Here is a 7,682-nt window from a genome sequence, read left to right as displayed (position 1 = left end):
TCAGTGAACTCCAATGGTTCTCTATTAACTCTAAAGTCGAAGACAAATGTCTCTGTACAGCAATTAAAGCCTTACCCAGTCTAGTGCCAAACTACTTTTCCAGAGTTATTACATAGTGCAGTTCTACCCTATTAAAACTTTGAGTGCTTTGGGGACACCCTGAATATTAACCCCCTTCACATGCTCTTTGGCCTAGCCAAACTGGGCTTCTTACTATTCCTCACACATGAGATCCCATCACTTTATTTCCCTTCTGCCTGTCCTCCCCACCCCCATGCCTGGAATGTGCTCCCCACTCACTTTTGTTTCTTGCAGTCCCTAGTTTCATTCCAAGCTCAGCTCAAACGCCTTTTCTTACAGCAGAACAGTCCTGATTCCCACTCCTACCCCTAAATTCTAGTGCCTCCTCATCAAAATTACCTCATATTCATTTTGGATGTATTTTGTACAGTCACCTCTCCTATTATAATGCAAACTCGTTAAAGGTAGAAATTGTTTCATTTTTCTCTTTCAGTCTTCAGCACCTAATCTACTGTCAATCTATAAAGACAGCTTAACAAATGCTTGGCATTTTTTACTTTTAATCATTTATATTTCTCTCCACTTACAAAACCATTACCTTTACATAGCAAAACTTGTCTAGCTATTTTCCCATTGATGGGCATCTATTTTGTTTCCAGTTCTTTGCTAATATAAAAAGTGCTCAAATAAATCTTTTGGTGTATATGGAACCTTTCTTTTTCAATCTTTGTCCTCTTTGGAGTATATGCCAAGCACTGGAATTTCTGGATCCAAGAGTATGGGCATTTTACTCATCTATAAATACTTCTTGATGCATTGACAAAAAAAAAATCAGAAATGATGAAGTGAACAGTATTTTTAGTTAAATAATGTGCTTTCTAAAAATCTATGAAGCAGTAGCTTCATTTGCTCCAATCAAGATGAAAACAAGATAATGCATCAACCAATAAGTCTCACTTCCATTCTTGGCAAGCTGGCAAAATCTATATGAAAGACAGATATCACTGAACATGAAAGAAAGCATTGACTGTAGAAAATAGCACATAATTTCTGTCAAGGAAAATCATACTTGACCAATCTATGAATGACCTTTGAGGTGGTCAGTGAGTTCATGAATAAGGAAGCACCAGTAGATCTAATTTATTTCGACTTTCAAAAGGGTTCTGACAAGGATCTTTGCCAAGAGCTACTTTTTAAAATGAGGCCATATGGGAAGGGAGGGAATGGTTCATCGTGGGTAGGAAACTGGTTTTGAGAAGCAGATCCCAAACATTTGGCAAGAGCAGACCCTTCCTCTTTAAACAAAGCTTTGGTAAAAACCCTTGCAGCCAAATCTTTGTTAAATGTTTGTTTATAATGCCTACAGATTATTTTTTTAATCTTATGATTACCCATCAAGTTTATCCCAAATGTAACAATACCTCAAACAGCACGCTAACTGAAAATAATGATTGTATCCTATCAAAAATATTTTATAATTAGGAATCATGTAGGATATGATAGTTCAACTTTCAAAATATTTCCCATTTTTTCCTTTTTCCCCTTTGATTCTTGCAAGCCAGAATTTGAGGAGAGACTTTCAGTTTATCCCATTTTTGCTTGCAAAATTCTGGAGTTTTGTTTTTGAAATCATTTTGTTTTGTTTGGAAATGTCTTTGTAATTTTGCCAAAGACATGGATCTCTTTACAAATGTAACAGAACACATACTGTGTATGAGAATCACTAGAAGTAAAACAAAATTGGGACTTGGTACCCAAAACCAAGTTTATGTGGGTTTATTTCATTTTCAGTCTTAATTATTAACAATTTTTCTTTCTTGTGTCTCCAAACTTCCAAATTTTACTTAATTATCCCTAATAAGCATTAGAACAAAAATAAATTTGTGGTAATAATAAATTAATATTGGGAAAAGTCCGTGATTACTTTTTATGTTCTTTGCCAAGGCAGACCAACCACCAACTGATTTTGAAGTATGCATGACTTTTTTTGCCAATCTCTACTGGTTCTCCATATCGCCTGAATATCACTGATGCAGACCAAAAAGCAAATAATTTTGCAGGGTATATGTATCTGCCAATATGGTGCCGATGACATAATGTCAAACTTGTATTCAAGAAGACCCAAGTTCAAATCTTGCTTCTTGCTGTGTGACCTTGAGCAGGTCACCTAAATTCTCTAAGACAAGGATTCTCAATGGGGGGTTTGGAGACTCATAGGAGTCTATGAGGTTAAAACTATTTTCATAATAATACTAAGACATTTTAATATCTTATGGGAAATACTGACAGATGTAATTCACATAAACAAAAGCTCAATTATTGTTAGAAGTGGAAAGGGGTCCTGACACCAAAAAAGTTTAAGAACTACAGCTCTAAGATAGGTACAGAACAAATGCTTATCTTCAATGCTAGAGGGATTTTCCACATCTGATCCCTATAGCAATTAAATCACAGACCTACTCTCAAACAAAAAAAAAAAGCTCGCCCATCATTATGTCTTTTTTCTTCACAGTCATTCCACAGAGCAGTTTCAGAAATGGTGTCTTAGACCTATACGACAAAGAAAAGATATAGAATCAAATGCAATAGACACATAGAATTGTAAAGAACTTTAGAAGTTTTGGCAACCTCCCCAATAAACGATTATCCATCATCTCCATGTTGAACCCCATGGCTCAAGAATTCATTACATCACAAGTCACTCCATCCCATTGTTGGACAGCTCTAATGGCTAAATTCTTCCTTAAGCTAAGACAACTCTAACTTTCTGTAATTTCAACCTATTAAACTTCTGTCTTCCTTCTGAAGCTAGAGCTACTAGGTCTTATCTTCTACCTAATGGCTCTTCCAATTTTGGAAGACAACAATCACATTCCCATTAAGTCTCCTCCTTGCTAGGCTAAATATCGCTCATTTCTTTCAATTGTTCCTTGGACAGACACATCATCATTTTAGTAGATAAAAATGCCTATAAATAGGAATATCTTTGGTATTCATCCTGAAACTGGTCTCACATAATGTCTTTACAAATAATCTGGAAGAGGATTTGTACAGTTAACTACTCCAGTTCTTAGATGACATTAGACCTTATGTGTTGAAATGTAGAACAGATAAAAAGAAGACTGGTCTTTTAAGGCTGTGTAAATCAGAGGAAAAAATGGCAGGCAGTCTTCAGTGCAAGTGGGCATGTAGTAATAAGTATTAAGAAGAAATCATCCAAACCCGATTGTAAGAAGCTGCAAGATAGCACTTGAATATCTCAGGAAATGAATCCAAGAGTCATTACAAATGGTTTCTTAGTTGTTCGCCTAGTGAACCACAACTGGAAAAAAAAAAAAACAGAAGATGTTATCCCACCCTATCTCAGACCCTGGTGCATCCAAAGTCGCTCAACTTGGACTGTACAAATCACTATTTCCTTAAGAAAGTTACAACAGAGTAAGAGAAAGTGTAAACAAGGTGACTTAAATGATCAAGGAAAGGAATGGGGTTTTATATGACACTGAGAAAAATAAGATTCTCTGGAGAAGGGGACAAAGGAGCAGAAGGAATATGAGGGAAGTTTATTTTTTAAAGTTTTTCCTAATTACATATCAAAATGATTTTTAACATTCATTTTTATAGGATTTCGAGTTCCAAATTTTTCTTCCTTCCTCCCTCCCCTCCCCTTTTCCAAAAATGATAGATAATTTGATAGAGGTTACACATTTGCTACCATGTAAAACACATTTCCATATTAGTCACAGTTGTGAAAGAAGAAACAGATAAAATGGAAAAAAAATACAAAAAAGAATGAAGTAAGGAGAAAAAGTATGCTTTAATCTGCATTCAGAGTCAATCAGTTCTTTATCTGTATGTAGATAGCATTTTCCTTCCTGAGTCCTTTGTACTTGTCTTGGATCATTGTGTTGATGAGAAGAGCTGAGTTATTCATAGCTGACCATCACACAATGTTGCTGATACTGTGTGCAATGTTCTCCTGGTTCTGCTCAGTTCACTTTGCATCCATTCATACAAGTCTTTCCAGGTTTTTCTGAAATCTGCTTGTTCATCATTTTTATTGAGCAATAATATCCCATTACATTCATATACCACAGATTGTTTAGCCATTCCCCAGTTGATGGGCAGCCACTCAATTTCCAATATTTTACCACAATGAAAAGGGCTGCTACAAATATTTTTACCCATGTAGGTCCTTCTCGCTTTTTTATGATTTTTTTGGGCTACAGACGTTGTAATGGTATTGCTGGATCAAAAAGTATGCACAGTTTGCTTGTCCTTTGGGAATAGCTCCAAAGTACTCTCCAGAATGGTTCACAACTCCACCAACAGTGCATTAGTGTCCCAGTTTTCCCACATTCTCTCCAACATTTATCATTTTCCTTTTTGTCATAGTAGCCAATCTGATCAGTGTGAGGTGATACCTCAGAGTTGTTTTAATTTGCATTTTTTTAGCCAAAAGTGATTTAGAACACGTTTTCATATGCCTATGCTTTGATTTATTCATCTGAAAACTGCCTGTCCATATCCTTTGACCACTTATCAATTGGGGAATGCCATAAATTTTGCTTAGTTCTCTATAGATTTTTGAAATGAGGTCTTTACCAGAGACACTGACTGTAAAAATTATTTCCCAGATTTCTGCTTTCCTAATAATCTTGGTTGCTTTGGTTTTGTTTGTGCAAAACTTTTTAAAATGTAATATACTCAAAACTATCTATTTTACATTTTGTAATGCTGTCTCTTGTTTGATTATGAATTCCTCTATTCTAAGAGCTACTCCTTGCTTTCCTAATTTGCTTATGATGCCACCTTTTATGTCCACATCATGTACCCATTTTGACCTTATTTTGGTATATGATGTGAGATGTTGGTCTATACCTGGTTTATGCCCTGTTATTTTCCAGTTTTCCCAGAAGTTTTGTCAAATAGTGAGTGCTTGTCCCAAAGGGTGGGGTCCTTGGGTTTATCAAACACTAGGTTACTGTGGTTATTTACTACTGTGTCTTGTGCTGTCTATTTCTTCCTATAACTCACTTAACTTCTCCTTTAAGAATTTAGATGCTATATTATTTGTTGCATATATATTTAGTATTGACATTATTTCATTGTCTATGGTGCCTTTTAGTGAGATGTAGTTTTCTTCCTTATCTCTTTTAATTAGGTCTATTTTTGCTTTTCTTGTCTGAGTTCAGGATTGCTACTCATGTTTGTTTGTTTTTTAACTTCAGCTGAAGCATAATAGATTCTGCTCCATCCCCTTACCTTTATTCTGTGTGTGTCTGCTTCAAGTGTGTTTCTGGTAAACAACATGTTGCAGCATTCTGGTTTTTTATATACTCTGCTATCCACTTCTGTTTTATGTGAAGTTCATGCTATTCATATTCACAGTTACGATTATTATATATTTCCCTCTTTCCTATTTTTCCTCCTGTTTTTCCTCTCTCCTTTCATCCTCTCCCTCCTCAATAGTATTTTGTTTCAGTCTACTGCCTCCATCAGTCTCTCCTCTCTTCTATCAGTTCCCCTATCCCCTGCCTTTACCTAATATCTTCTCCTTCTACTTTCCTGTCAGGTAAGATAGATTTCTATATTCAACTGAATGTGTATATTATTCCCCCTTTGAGACTGATGAGAGTAAGGTTCAAGTGATGCCTATTACCCACCCTCCCATTTTTCCCTCAACTGTAATAGGGTTTTTGTACCTCTTCATGTGAAATAATTCATCCCATTTTACCTCTCTCTTCCTTCTGTACCCAATGTACTCCTCTTTCTCATCCCTTAATTATTTGTGTCATTCCTTCAAATTCATCTTATACCTGTACCCTCTGTCTATGTATATTCCTTCTAGCTGTACTATTAATGGTATAATTTTTAAGAATTACAAGTATCCTCTTTTCATGTAGGGATGTAAACAGTTAAGTTCCATTGAATCCCTTATGTTTTATTTTCCCTTTTTAACCTTTCAGGCTTCACTTGTTGAAGATCTTTTTTTTGTTTGTTTGTTTGTTTAATTCTGGTCTTCTCCTTATGAAAGCTTGAAATCCTATTTCATTGAATGACCATTTTTTCCCCTGAGGTGAGATGCTTAGTTTCAGTGGGTAGGTGATTCTTGGTAGTAATCCTAGTTCTTTTGCCTTTGAGAATATTATATTCCATGACCTCTGATCATTTAATATTGCACCTGCTAAGTCCTGTGTAATTCTGATTGTGGCTCCTGGACATGTGGATCGTTTCTTTTTGGTCACTTGCAGTATTTTTTTATTGACCTGATAGTTCTGAAATTTGGCTATAATGTTGCTTGGAGTTTTTATTTTGGGATCTCTTTCTTGAAAAATGCTGTCTAGGTGCTGCTTTTGATTATGGCTTTCAGGTAGCCCAATGATTCTAACATTGTCTGTCCTGGAGGCAGGTCAATTTATTTTCCAGGTCAGTTGTTTTCCCAATGAGGTATTTTACATTGTCTTCTATTTTTTTTTTATTCTTTTGAATTTGTTTGATTGATTCTTGATGTCTTATAGAGTCATTAGCTTCCATTTGCCCCAACTTGAAATGAGTTGTTTTCCTCAGTTAGCTTTTGTACTTCCTTTTCCATTTGGCCAATTCTACTTTTTTAGCAGTTGTTTTCTCCTTCCAAGCTGTTGACTCTTTTTTCACAATTCTCTTGCATCACTCTCATTTCTTTTCCCAATTTTTCTTCTACCTCTCTTATATGATTTTAAGCTCCTTTTTGAGCTCTTCCACAAGTTCTTTCTGGGCTTGAGACCACTTTCCATTTTTCTTTAGCTTTTGCCCATACGTGTTTTGACATTGTTGTCTTCTTCTGAGTTTGTGTCTTGATCTTCCCTGTTGCCATAATTACTTTCTATGGTCAGATTTTTTTTTTTTGTGGTTGTGGTTGTTTGCTCATCTTTTTTTGGCCTTTTTTCCTGCATTTTAAATTTGAGCTCTGCACTTGGGATGGGAAGGGCACTGTTTCGGGCTTCTTGTGCCAGGACCTGCAGGCCCTGGCTGTTTACCTGGTGCTGTGCTAAGGTTGCCCTGATGCCCATGGGGTACCCTCATGTCGGGTGCTGCTCTGAGGGTGTTGGGTGGGGGTAGCTGGTGCTACTGGAGGCCATAGGGGTCTGTCAGCTTACCTGGTGCTGAGCCTGGGTCCTAATGCTGGTGTCTAGCCTGTGCTGAGGCCAGTGGGCATTTCTACATTTCCCTGGGACTAAACCGAAGCAAGTGATGGTTCTCTGAGCTAGAGTCCGCCCATTCCCTTGGCTATGCTGAGGAGTGTGAGGGGTCCTGGTATGAACATTTGCCTGCTCCACCACACTTGGGCTGAGGATCTCCCACCAATTTGCTGAGGTCGAGCTTGCTGGTAGCTTGCTGGGATACTTTCTGTCCTGGACTGCGTTCCCCTTTTACCCAAGCGAGACAGAACTTCCCTGCTGATCATACAAGTTTCTTGGGCTAAAAGATTGTTTCACCCCATCTGTTTTGCCATTTCTACTGTTCCAATATTTGGTTGGGAATACTATTTTATGGTTGTTTGGAGGTGAATATAGGAAAGTTATGGAGATTTACTGTTTATTCCATCATCTTGGCTCCTGGAAGTCAGTCCATGAGAGAAGTTTATGAGAAGAATATAGGTAAAATATTATGGACTTGTT

The sequence above is a fragment of the Phascolarctos cinereus genome, unplaced genomic scaffold, assembly GCF_003287225.1.
Source record: "Phascolarctos cinereus isolate Bilbo 61053 unplaced genomic scaffold, phaCin_HiC Scaffold_4;HRSCAF=312, whole genome shotgun sequence".
Lineage (NCBI taxonomy): Eukaryota > Metazoa > Chordata > Mammalia > Diprotodontia > Phascolarctidae > Phascolarctos > Phascolarctos cinereus.
This window is presented reverse-complemented; position numbering follows the sequence as displayed.